This window comes from Aythya ferina (genome assembly GCF_964211825.1).
Source record: "Aythya ferina genome assembly, chromosome: Z".
Taxonomy (NCBI): domain Eukaryota; kingdom Metazoa; phylum Chordata; class Aves; order Anseriformes; family Anatidae; genus Aythya; species Aythya ferina.
Window position 1 is genome coordinate 68522930 of NC_140299.1, and position 13704 is coordinate 68536633.

Below are 13704 nucleotides of genomic sequence, written 5' to 3' on the forward strand. Positions count from 1 at the left end.
CAGAATAATAGCCTGAAATTTCTATAGATAAGAGTCTGTCATAAAATGACTTAATTGCATTTTAATTAATTTTCATTTATTGCACTGGCTAAAGAATTTTTCCCCATTAAATGCAGAATAAGCACATTTTTTGATGAGAGGAAATACTTTACTTCAAAGAGACTAACACAGCTTATGCACACACAACATTGCTGAGGTGTCACAGTCTTAACCCTATGGAACTGGTGAAAAATCAAGAGGTGTTCCAGATTGCAGGGAGATCAAGAACATGGTGATGGCCACTCTCCTGTGGATTGGTTTGGTAAAAGATTTCTGAAAATCGGAAAACGTTCTTCACCAGAAAGAAGATGAAGGGAAGAGGCAGTTAACTGCTTCCAAGCAGATTCTGCAATCAGAACTTCCATGTGAAATTTTCAGGTAGGCATGCACCAACAAAAGAAAAGCAGCATTTGGAAACAGAAAAAATACAGAGCTGATCAAAACATTCACTTAGGGAAAACTTGAGTTTTGTCTTTTTTGTTTGTTTGTTTGTTTGGTGTTTTTTTTTGTTTGTTTGTTTGTGTTTTTTTCTTTTTAAAGATTCGTATATATTCCTCCCTCATACCAAATTACTTGGCCATGGAAAATTTTGTAAACTATTCACCCAGCAGTCTTTGTTCACTTATTCCAGGATAATACATCATTAGTTCTAATTGGACTTGACTGAGTAGAACTGTCCTCCTTCTGCAATTACAGGATTCTTCCATAGTAAATTCTCCTCAGGTATTCTTCAAGCAAAATTTTAAAATTTACCATTTTCTTTCCACTATTCTGAACAATTATGAGATTCCTCAAGAGCCTATTCTACATCATTTTTCTGCACAGTCTCAAAAGCTGCACTAGATTCAAAAGCATGCTGAACAGATTCCAACTAGTTTCTTTAGGTTTTGAATGAACTGAGCCCAGTAAGTCTAGGTGCTCTTTTTTTTTTTTTTTTCCTTCATTTTTTAAGTCCTAGTTTTGACTCCATGAAATTAAAAAACAAATACACACAATGTGGACTTATATCTCCACATTGAAGTCGACTCAGGAATGACTGATTCTTAACTTCCCACCCAAATCAGGATATCCATCTCTTTGACAATTTTTAGCATACTTTGAGCTTATAAGAGCTGAACTAATCTTTTTCTATACTGTTATTTTTGTTCTTCAAAATTTCTAACTTTTTGCTGGTGGATGTGAGAATAACAGAAATGCATAGTATAGAATATGCCTTTTGAGAAGTGTTGTGGTATCTGTCTGTCTGGATAGCGAAAAATGTGCTGAAAAATACTGAAGCATTATTAGTCTGGAGTTTGTACTTGTATTTAGAAAAGTTACCAGGTTCAGATCCTCAGCCAAAGTGCTGATTTGCATTTCATTCAAACTGTTGCTCTTTCTCCTTTCTTTTTTTTTTTTTCTTTTTTATTCTTTCCATTCCCTCTCCCACCCCTCAATGAAAACCACTGTACATGAGCAATACAAAAATTTTACCCTAATGTGTACATATTTAGAAAGACTACAACTGGAAATAAATAAATAAATAGATAAAACTCGATATATATCTGAATAATAGTGATGCATTAAAAGGGGTTATCAGGATTTTCTTATTTTGTTTTGTTTTGTTTGTTTTTCTACTAATGTTTGAATGGATATCTCTCAAAATCTCTCAAAATGAGAGATTATCTGGAGGATCCTGGTTCACTGAAGCTTCCCATGGAGGCCATTTTTTTCAGATTTTGCTTAATTTTAACCCTCTGGAAGAGTCAGCAATCTTAAAGGTGGCCCAAAAACCAAGAAACTGAGGTACTTTGAGTTAGATGAGTTTGTCCAAGCACTTAAGTATGCAACACTGAACTTTGACAGGCTAGTCCCTGACTTCACCTCACACTGAAGAGTAATCTGACCCTTACTCAGATGTCTGATTCTCACTACTCACTTAAAAGAAAAAAAGAAAACTGACCAGTTGCATTGTTTAAATACAGTGTAGCTTCAGTTTAACTTCATTCACTTATGTTCATATTTATGCAGGTATAAATAAAATACACATTTTATCAATATGTGAACTAACCAATAAGCTAGCCATGTTCCAATAGTAAAGCCTGCAACATGAAGAACAACTTTGAACACTGCATGTCAGACAAATAATAATAATTTAAATGGTATCAACTAGAACTGGATAGTATCAAAAAAAATAAGCAAAATAACTGATGATATAGACCCGCAAATATACATGTCATCCGTATTTAAAACTTAATCCCTGCAATTTTAATGTCAGCCCTCATATTAAAAATTGCTTGCAAGACAAAAGGCGTTGTTTTTAAACTTTGCTGCATGTGGTGCAGCTCCTCAAGTAACTTTTCAGCTTCTCCGGTAAAGTCCGTTTATATCTACTCGTAACACCTAGAAGTGATATTATATTTTCAGAAATGTATGTTGGATAGCTAGAAAGTCATCACACCTGTTACCCAAATTTGAACCTTTTTTTTTTTTATGGATATAAAAATCATAATTTATTAATTTAATATCCCTTAATTTAGGGATATATCCATAAATTAAGTCACACAACTAACAAGGAAACTAGGCATAAAAAATATTTTTCAAAAAAATTATATCTATTTTTTAAGGCCAAACACAGCTGCCACCAGTTAATCCAGTAAAGATGTTTCTTACAATTTTGTTAAAACTTCTTATGTATCAGATTAAAAGACTGATCCAATAGAAATACTTTTGGATTACAGGTCCTCGGTCTTCCATTTGAATTTTGTGTCAGCCTTAAGTGAACATCTCTCCACCTTACCAGAGGTGCAAATCCCAAACATCCAAATCGTTTAGTGGTTGACAGCATGGCCTTCTGCATAGGCAGGATTTTGCCACTAAATAGGGGAACACAGAAAGAGATGACTGCTTATGTTTGGAAATCAGGTTGTGAATTAAACTAGAATCAAGTACATGTAATGGTGCTTCATTCCCCTGTACAAATTATCTTTTCAGCACACTTTGTGAGGCATTGGTACTACATGGGGAATAATACATTCACAAAACAAAAATAACCACACAATCAACAAAAGGAGTTTAGATTCTCTGAGTATTTCTCTTCCTCCAGTGAGAACTGACGAGGTTTTTAGCTGACATATGCAGAGCGAGATGCAATAGCGTGTAAATTGGCTAGAATATGATGTCAGTGACGTCATATTTCCCACAATCTTCAGACAGGAACAGGACATTCTATGAGCTCCTATTAAATTTAGCTTTGTTGCTAGAATTAACAACAGTAATTTGATCATGAAAATTATGGACGTGATTTTGTTTAATCAGTATCTCGTAAACTTCAAGGATATATTTCCACAGAGAGAGATCTATGGGATAGCTTGTCTACCTGTTGCTTGACAAGATAAGCATCTTTACTTTCAGCTCACGAAGAATTTTGATATGAATGACAGGTAACACTCCTTGGAGGAGCCACAAGGGTAAATGCTGTTGTGCAAAAATGTTAGCTCACTACATATTTGTATGTTCTCTTTTGGCAAAGCAACAGCTTTGGTTGTTTCCTTTATTTGTTCACAATAGACTAAAATGAAGCAGTTCCCAAACAGTGGGAAAATTCAAATGTGCTGTGACAACAGGGAAGTGTTACCCACATTGTCCTGTTCATCAAACACATTTGTTGCTACTTCTGTCCTAAAAAGGGAATCCCCACGTGACATGTGATAGCGTAGGATGCATACACTGAATGGCAATGGGACGTAGCAAGATATCTGGCAACGGCTTTGGTGCATAAAATTAAATTCAAATGCACCATGATGCATCACCGCTGCACTAAAGGCACAACGAGGTGTGAACAATGAACCAAAACATGTAACAGCAATACTCTGTCATCAGTAGGTTACGCTAAGTCTTACAGAACCAAGGAGCAAGATGCAGCTCTTGTTTTGCCAAGCTGCACAACACAGAACTATTTGAGAATTTGTTAGCTATGTCCAAGCCTTTTGCGATTTCTGCCTTGTGAGTTCCACTAGGACCGCACTGCAAGGCATTTATAAAAGACATGCAGTGGATAGTGCCATTAGTTATTGATCTCCTGCTCCTCCACGGTTTAACAACCAAACCAATAAATCTGGAAATATAAATCAGGTACATCAACATGAGGTATAAATTCTTCTGTAGCTTGCAGGCTATCTGTTGTCCAAGTCATTCAGCCTGTTTTTTTACACCTAGCATAGAAATCAGAATCTGAGTCCTACGCACATGAAAGCACAGTGGCTGTCAGTAAAGTTACTGCAGTGTAGTCCCTAGGTAGGGACCCAATATGGGTCAGGCTGCCTCTGTGTTATGATTGCTTCATGTTAACCATAGCACGCGTAGAACATGCTCGTGCTGCCCACCATAAAAATGACTGTTGTCACAGTTTTTAGTTCACAAACCAAGAGAACTGCAGCCTGTTACAAACAAATGCAAAGACAGTGCATCTGTCTATCAGTCTTATAAGAGGTTGGAGCTTCGAGAACTTGTAGTGATTCATTAGCAAATTTGCAAACAAAATTTTTTGAAAATGTTGTAGTTATGCAATAAATTATGCTGTAATCTTCACTGCCTTATTTTACTGTTCCTGATCCCGTCTATCCCAAATTCTCTGTTAGAGAATTTAGGGAAAGGTGTAATTTACTACTTCTGGATAACTTCTTAGAGGGGCAGGTGTCTTGCAAATGTGGTCTTGTGATTTAAAATATTCTTTAAATAGCTTGCTGTGGGCAGCCTATTCCTAAGTAGGTCTAAGAAACAGTGATTAAATGAGGATCCCTACTGTGTCAAGAATATATTCATTGGAACGAAACTGCAAATTAACTGGGGTTCTGATTTTTAAATATGGTTTAATTCTTCTCCAGGCCTATCCACGGAAGTTTCGCATTTCTGTTTTGGGTACAGACCTTCTCAGTTCACTGCGTATAAAGCTGGCCACTGTCTACCACAGCACTGCTTTTCTACCCACTCATTCAAAGGTCCACATTTAGGACATTGCTGGTAAAGACAGGAATGGGTTTTGGAAGTCTTGGTGAATCAGTGACAATATGCTAGGAACACGGACTCTGGTGCAGGAAATGTGCATTTTGTTACATTTTCTTGATCATTAATATGAAGTTTTAAAAGGAATAACTTTAACAACTTTATAATTCTGAATCAGAATTGTAGGGAAGTGGAAAGGATTACTGTTATGAGAAAAATTGTGTGGGTAGCACATAGGAATGAGTCTCCTTCATGCAACATACCTGGAAGAACCAATCTCTACAGAAATACATTGCTGGGGACTACCAGAATTATGGCTTATATTATAGGATTATACAAATAATCCTATCTACAGTGCAGCAGGCACCACTACAGAAGACTTTCCAGAGAGAACGACCCTTTGCTGGAGCACTCCCTGGGCAGCCACTGCTGGAGGAGACCCACAGATCGGGTGTCTGAGGGGTGGCATACGGCAAGACCAACACAGGAAAGGAAGCTAAACGATTTTTTTTTTCTTTGTCTTGTTCAGAAGCATGACAAGATCTTCATGCTCAATAGCTGTTTTACAGATATCTAAGCATGACTAATTTTGCCAGGAAAGCTCTGCACTAAAACACTGGGATTTCAAAGTCTTCGTAGTTAATGAATTCCCTTTTTGTGTGTCTGTGTGTTTATGCGTGCATACTCACTAACAAAAAGATTAAACTAAAACAGTACCTCATTGAAGCACGTATATATAAGAACTGCCAAGGAGTGTTAAAGTGAAATAATGCCATAGGGTTTTATTGCTTATATGGAGCTCCTTCCTCTTGTAAGGTCTACTTAACTAAATCTACAGAAACACACCAAGTTAGTCTGTCTGTTCTTTGGAAATGAAGGGACCTACCATTATCTGAGTTTCTAAATTGTAAGATAAAAGGAGGAATCATACAGTCATTTTAGACAGATATTTTAAATTTAAAAAGCAATATCATATTGAAATTTTCTTGGGAATTCTTTCATGTTACTAAAGTGGGTCATAAGTATGCACATGGACATGGTACGGATAGCTTTTTTCCCCTAAATCATACCAGTCAATTAAAACAGGTTTTGGTGGTCCTAGCATCTTCATTAACACACTCAAGAAAAATGTCATCCTACTGACAACTCCCAATCCTGCATCTAATTAAAACAGTATAAATACAGACATTCGGCTCTAGTCTTACAGGTGGCTTTTAAGTTATTATTAATTTTTTTTTACTACTTTTAAGTGTTAATGTGTTTTTGTTGGCTTATGCAAAGAAGCTTTAAAATGTATTCAGAGTAATAGTTCACTACTAATTTGCTTTATTTTTAAACTCTGGCCTCACATATTCTACACTCTGTAATTTTCACCTTGAAAATTTGCAAATACTATTTGTATGAACAATTGTTTCTTGTATTTTAATACATGAATTATTAGCTCAATTTTTCTGAAGGTCATGAGACCTCATTTGGATAACCAAATTTGTGAAAATGACGGGTGCATAGCACTTTACCAGATCAGATCTCAAGAGATACTTATTTACTGCCAAATATGTACTTTGTTTCATAATTCACTAAACTTCATAAAGAAATTGGCATTTGTGTTAAGAATAGTTTCTAGAGTCCATTCAATTGTCTATGTTCTGGGAAATCAGTAAGCGCAGTACACAAAAGGACAGAACTTCAGCTCACTTTGTTGCAGAAGTTACAGGGTATGTAGTAAATTAAATATAGGGGGGAGAAACAAGGAGAAGAGCGATCTTGTTGTACAGACACTGAAGGCCCTCTTATCAAAGTGAACTCCTTTTCAAGACTGCAATTCCTACACAAATCTAAGACTTGAGTCCTCTCAAAGTTCTCACAAATGCGAGAATTGTTGTTGTTGAATAGCTGGGACAAAACACAGAGCCAAACAGATGTGAGGAGAAGCTCTGTGTTTTGCTGTAAAAATAGTCCCTTAAAGTATTTCATACCCAGCTGCGATACCCAGAACTGATTGTATTTGCCTTAGTAACTACCATAACTAAAATAGGAGTAACTAGGTTTCTATGACTTGCAGGTCTTGTGAAAATTAATCAGTTTGTTACGAGACACTCTAAAACTACAATTACAATACTTGTACTAAATGCACATTTAGAAAGAGATAAAATATTTCATCTTTGGTGCAGAATGGCTAAAATTAAATCTAGGACCTAATCAAATAAATCAGGTGCAAGATATAAAAAAATGGAGAACAATTGTCTCACCAAATGAAGGAGGAACTCTTATTAGGGAAAAAAAAAAAAAAGACAATTTGTGGCAATGTAAATATTACCAACACACACACAGGCTTTTAATATACATACATGGATACACGTGCAGGAAGAAATTAAGTCTGCCTGTGCTACCAATGCTGGTATTTCTTAACAGGAGTTCTTGCCTTTGCAAGTCTTCATTTCTTTTTTTTTTTTTTCCTTTTTTTTTCTTTTCTTTTGTTACAACAGAGAGGTAGTTTCTTCCAAAAAATGAATGGTATCTGACTTAAAATATTTAAAGCTTGTTTACAGTATTATAGATATGTAGATACAACAAGAACGAAATCCAGAGAAGAAAGGTTTACTAACTATACAGTCGGACAGCACCATCTTATAATTTAGCATTGTGTCTCTCTTAATAACCAAATGGCAAACTTCAATAACTCATTCATCTGCCCTATTCTCAAACTTTTCATAGCTCCTTCCTATAACAGCATTCCTCCTGCCACTAACCTTTCTTACTAGGGAAAGTTCTCACGGCATCTGTTCATCTGCCAGCTGTGCAGCATCACTAACAGATGAGGGAACAGCAAGACTTGGGAGAAGAAATTGCTAAAGCTATTCTGAACTGAGCCCCACGTTAAATTCACCTACGCGTTAAAGGCATGCTCCTTTGTCTCTTTCCATGAATCCCCCCTATAGAACAACAGTATCACTTTCCACTGACTTGTATGTTTATTGTGGGTTTTGAGTTGACAAGAATAAAATTTTTGTTTGATTCATCAGTTCTGCCCATCCTGTAACTCCCCCAACTCTCAGAGTTACTTCTTACATAAAGGGAGGGGATGCAGTGACTTGCTCTGACCAGAATGTGACAGACCTCCCTATCTATCTTGAAGGAGAAGCTTAACTTGTGGTTTGCTCAGGAGACACAGTGATAGCCACATAGATTGCAGAGACAGATGGAAATAACATAGGAAAAGGAATCCCTACGACAACAACTGGGATTTATGCACAAATTTCTTTTATTCACTTGATGCATAAACATAATTCCTTTCATTTCTTTTAGCCCTCTGCCTTGTCCTTTCTCAGTTCCTTCATGCAATACATCTCCACCATGAAATTAGAATTGCACACACAAACCAAACCTCATTTCCATACATGAGATTTTAGAGTTATAAGAAATCTCCAAAAATGGGATAGCTTGCTTTATGTTTTGGGATAACTTTGGTCAAATACAAAGAAAGAGAAACTTCAGCACAAGGGACTGCCAAAACTGAGCAGTGACAGGGCTGCTTTCTGTAGCTGAGGGTAACGGTTGCTGATTCTTCACTTTGTGGCCCAGCATCCCAAAACACTGACACTCACCACCTTAAAGCAACAAACTCTTGTTCTGTTCTCAGGCTAGAAACTCTTCTGTAACTGCAGCTTGTCCTATGAATACCTAATGCAACCTGCTTGTTTTACAAAGCTTAAGAAAGAAGAAAAAAAAAAAAAGAAAATTAAAAAAAAAAAAAGAAAAAAAAAAAAAAAAGAAAAAAAGCACAACCCCCCTGCCATAGTTACTTGCCCAAAGTCCAAAATCTGAGGTCAATCATTTTGCTAATGCGCTTCCTTTCAACTTTAAGGTTGTATCCATGTTCTGCAGCTATGCAAAAACCAGAAAATTTCTCAGTTCCTACACACTGTTAAGCTGTCTACAAGGAGTGGACTACTGCTTTGAAGCCAACACTTACCTTGTTCCCCTTGATAGTGAAAAACCACTTGACTTTAGAGGTTTAAAACTTTTTCCCCATGAAGGAAAGTTTTATTTAAATAGGAGTCAATCTTAAACTGGTCTAATTATAATTGCCTAAATTTTCTTTACTCTTCCCCATGCATGATGTATGAAGCACTAAAAAAAAAAAAAAAAAAAGGCTACACATAATCATGATACATGGCTATGTATCAAGATGTCAAATACTGAAGAATTAAAGATTATACTTCCTCAGAAAGCACTTTGGCTAGTCATATTGTGTAGAAATATGATTTTTTTTTCTCCTGTTTGCACCTAGTCCTACTGACTTTCACCTGGACTTAGATTCTCTTCAGCGTTAACACTTAGAGAAAACTTTTATTTTAGAAAAGCACTGAAAACTATCTTACTCATCATTAGCATGAGTTCTATCTTGAAAGAAACTGTAAATAAAACTCTTCCTAAAAATGTGTGCACACGCAGTTCAAACACCTGATTCTGCTTTAGTGTTATTGTTTTATAATTGTTGTATTTCAGTAAGTTTTCTGAAAAACAAAGATAAGTGGATATAAAGTGATTCACTGCAGGGAAGTTGAACGATAAGGTGACACAGCAGTAGCTGTCAGTAGCTCCTTCTCAACAGAAAATGAAGGAAAAATGAAAATGAAGGATTTCAGCACACCACAGGCTGCAGGTCCGCAGCCTCCTCCACTGTTTGCCAAATTAGAGATCTCACCTGATGAAGATGTCAATGGCAATCTGTACCAGAAACATTTCAGACACATTGGTACAGGGCAATTCTTGGCTTGCAAAAAAAGGCACGTTGAAAATAATTTATTGATGTAGCTCACAGACAATAAATAAATAAATAAATAAATAAAGCATACATGGAGAGAGAACAGCATGGAAGTGCAAAGTTTTGAACTGTTTATAAGTTAGGACTTCTTGCTTAGCAAAAGCATACCCTTCAGAAGTTTATCGCGCTATGGTCTCAGATACCTAGAGTGAGAGGACCCAGTTAAACACGTTAAAGGAGCCCTCGCGTGAATAACAAGCAGCACAGTTGGCAGTACCTGTAGAAAGAAGTATTTCAGAGATCTGCACGGCACACAGTACCAGGCGAAGCAGCGTACCTGGGGTTAGCCCGGGCAAGCACCTACCTCCACCTGGGAGCCGCGGCGGGTTTGCCCCGTTCCCCGTTACTCGGGCAGGAGAAATTCACTCTTCCAGCGATCCTCGACGCTCGCCGCAGCCCCAGCCGGCGCAGGCGCTTCCCTCGCTCCGGCACAGCCGGCCGAAAAGATTGAAATATTAAAAATAAATAAATACATACATAAATAAAAACACTTTCGACAGCCGCCTGGCCGGGCAGGACACCCTTTCACTAAGCCTTTCGGGGGCTGCCGCGCCGGGTTTGACAGCGGGAGCCCCGCGCTGGGGCCGTCGGGGGCTGCGCTGCCGCCGCCCCGCGAACCAAAATGGTTCTGGCAGGGCCCCAGCGCCGCCCGGGGAACCAGCGGCACGGCCCCGCCCCGGCCCGCCCCGCCGCCCCCGGCCTCCCTGCCCTCCGCCCGGCGGCCCGGGGGCGCCTCCTCGGCCCCCACGGCGGTGGTGGGAGCCCCCCACCCGGCCGCCCTTACCTGAAGGGTCTGAAGGGTCGCGGGGTGCCGCCGTCGCCGTGCGCCTACACCTGCCGCCGGGCCACCACGGCCACCGGCCCCCGTGCCTCGTCTCGCCCTGCTGGGAAGGGGAGGGAAGGAGAGGAAGGGGAGGGGGCGCCGAGCGGCGGGGTCGGGCTGGGGGTCGCGCCGGCTTTCCCCCCGGTCCCCCCCTTCTCGGTGGTGTCAGGGCGACGCCTGTGGCGGCCGCAGCAGCCGGAGGAGCTGGGGCCGCCGGCTGCTGTCAGTGCTGGTGGAGCGCAGGGGCACCAGTGTGTGCGCCTTCGAGTGAGGGCACAGCTTCAAATCCGCACAGCTCGGGTCTGGTCCTTCTAGCCGCTGTCCTTCGCCAGCTTTAGCCGTTTCCAGGTTAGTTTAGTTTCAAGCAGAAAGTTTTCTGGGGACTGCCCAGAAAATCAACAGCACTGCACCTTTCTGCAGTTAAGGTAGTAAAGGCAAGTGTGTAGTAATCTCTCTTCAACTATTTTTTTTTTTTTCTTTTTAAACACAAATGTCTTCATTTTTGTCAGTGCAGAAAGAACATTGTTCATCAGACCTGCCAATGCAGTTAGGAAAAGCAAACACATCTTTTGACCTATTTCCTTGCCGTGGCTGAAAAGAAGCAGCAAAATGCAAGATTAAAAGAAAAAAAAAAAAAAAAAAAGACAAAAGAAGTCAGATACAATTGTTTAAGTAATCAGTTGGGCTGCCTGAGAATAAAGGTGGTGAACACCTGCAGAGCAGAGTAGGGAGGTAGGTGGGTTTTGTGTCTCGTTACTCATAAAAAGGTTTCCCTTGTAGTTTCTCTCCAGTGTTTTAGTTACAGTCTGATTTGTCAAGTTCGGGGTGGAAGTTGCAATACAGAAAAGCTTAAAAAATAAAAAAGGGAAAAGCCTGACTCTCAAGCTAACACTTCCACATGAGATATTCAGATCTGAGCTTACATTCCAAGAAGTACACAGGCACGCACCTTAAAGAAGCATGTTGCTAATTAAAAGTCATGCCAATTTCTGAATTTAGCTACACTTATTTCCATTATATTCTATAATAGATCAGTGATTAGGCAAATGTGTTTCCCTTTATTCCAGTTCTCTTTTGTACTCTTACCAAAGCTTTGTATACAGTCATTTTCAATATTTCCTTCTATGTTCAGTTAATTGTGTAGTTCCTTGCTCTTTTGTGCAATGCTTTCACAGCAATTTGAAATAAAAAGAAAGTAATTGTAATCCCACAAAACTGATGGAGTAGCTAAATTTTTTAAACTCCAACTCTGATTTGGACTTTGAGTTGACAGCTGTATTTTAAGATACCTCACTTGGATGTGTTTTAGTTATTTCCTTGATGTAATTTATTTCATTTCCCTAACACAGTTGGTACGCTGAAGAAAAGCATACGGTTTCAGGTTGAGCGATCATAGCCTGGAACTCTGCCTCACATCCCCTTTTCTCTGCAAGCATAAAGCACATTAGAGCACTCTTTTTTTTTTTTTTTTTTTTCCAAAAAAAATTGCAGTATTTTGCCTCACTTTTTTTTTTTTTTTTTTTTTTTTCCGGGCCACAGTGTACAAAATAGGGGAAAAAATAACATTTTCAAGAGCCTTAGTAAGAAAATTATCAGTTATGCCTCATGTGGACTATTGTGAGCTTTTCCTTAATTCCCGCTCAGAGAAAGAGGCAGCTCAGCCTTCCCCTTCAGAAGATAGTTTCCTGTCTCAGGTAAACGCACTCCCTGTGTTTGCCTTTCAAAACAACTGGCTGTAGACTTTTTACCAATTGTAAGGTTATGCCACTTTCAATCACCATCTGCTTGGTGAGGGAGGGAAACAACATATGTGACGCGTGTCTTCCCTTACTGATTCACTCCATGGCCAAGCAAAGCTTGGACAGACCACCCAGCAAGGAGCTCGGGTGCAAAATCCCTTTGTATCTAATGCCCTTTGTATGGCATTAGAGCTTGGTGCCGTCTGGTCTGAGACTACTACTGGCATTTCTGACTGTGGGAGCTGCTGCTCAGGTGTTTTCCACAGTGTAGGCAATATTCACATGTGTTGAGCAGGCTTCCTCTGCTTCCAATCATGACTAATACAGCATAACTTCGTGAGAAACACAGAAATCGCTTGCTTGAAAATCTAACATTAGAGGCATATTCTATAAATATCCTGATCATAGCTGTAGGGCTACAACTGTGGTGTCCTCTGGCAAATTTTTTTTTTTTTTTTTTTTTTTTTTTAATGTATTAAAAGTAGGAACAACCAAGGAGAAAAGAGAAAGAGTCCACCAAACTGCATGTCTCCTTTACAGCTCTCTGCAGACTACCAACCACTGTCCTGCAGCATTTGTTGGTGCCAAACAGCCCTCTAAGCTTAAGAGCAGTTAGTCTCTGCAAAGACATCTGAGTATACTCAGCTTATTGCAGAGACAGGCCCCTAAGAGGAGTGGAATTATAATTATTTTAATGATTAAATTGTAGCCATACCTTTTATATATCAATAGGATTATTTGGAGGAGAAAAGCAATGACAACTGCATTGGGACTGAAAAAAATGGGTTTTATCAGGTTGATCTTATCTGTCACCATGTTTTTATTTATGCTTAGTTAACTGGAATATATCAGGAGTTGAGACCAGTAACTACAGATTCCATGGATTACAAAGCAGCACGTGCATTTGTTTCACAGTTATTTGTTAAAATACTTCAGATTGTCCATGCATACTGTGATAGTAATATCTAGTCCAGTCAAATCTACTCCTCACCTTGTAAGTAAAATCAGAGCTATACATGCCCACATGTTCTCAGGATACGATGATTTGTTAGGTATTAAGACATGAGCTGAATAGTTGTTGTTGTTCTGGATTTGTTTCAGAAGCTCTTTACTGGGGCAGCTCTCTCACCTTTCAAACTGTTTTTAAGAAGAGTCTCAGAGGGAACCCCAAACTAAAACTACTTTCTGTTCTCTTGTACATCTTCTCATAAGATAAAACCTGAAAGCTTTCAGACAGCTAAAACTGTGGATGAAATGGGAAAGAACAAAAGAGATATACTAAAAGGATAACT

The 13704-nt window shown here is 39.0% G+C and overlaps 2 long non-coding RNA genes across 2 annotated transcripts in view; one reads left to right on the plus strand and one right to left on the minus strand.

Moving 5' to 3' along the window:
• Positions 1 to 5254, plus strand: part of LOC311426738 — a 25712-nt gene extending 20458 nt beyond the window's left edge. The window contains exon 6 of the long non-coding RNA XR_014686992.1: positions 4905 to 5254. This is a non-coding gene — a long non-coding RNA (uncharacterized lncRNA). The remainder of the gene's footprint in view (positions 1 to 4904) is intronic.
• Positions 1 to 10454, minus strand: part of LOC311426737 — a 19945-nt gene extending 9491 nt beyond the window's left edge. The window contains exon 1 of the long non-coding RNA XR_014686991.1: positions 10151 to 10454. This is a non-coding gene — a long non-coding RNA (uncharacterized lncRNA). The remainder of the gene's footprint in view (positions 1 to 10150) is intronic.
• Positions 10455 to 13704: the final 3250 nt, after the last annotated feature.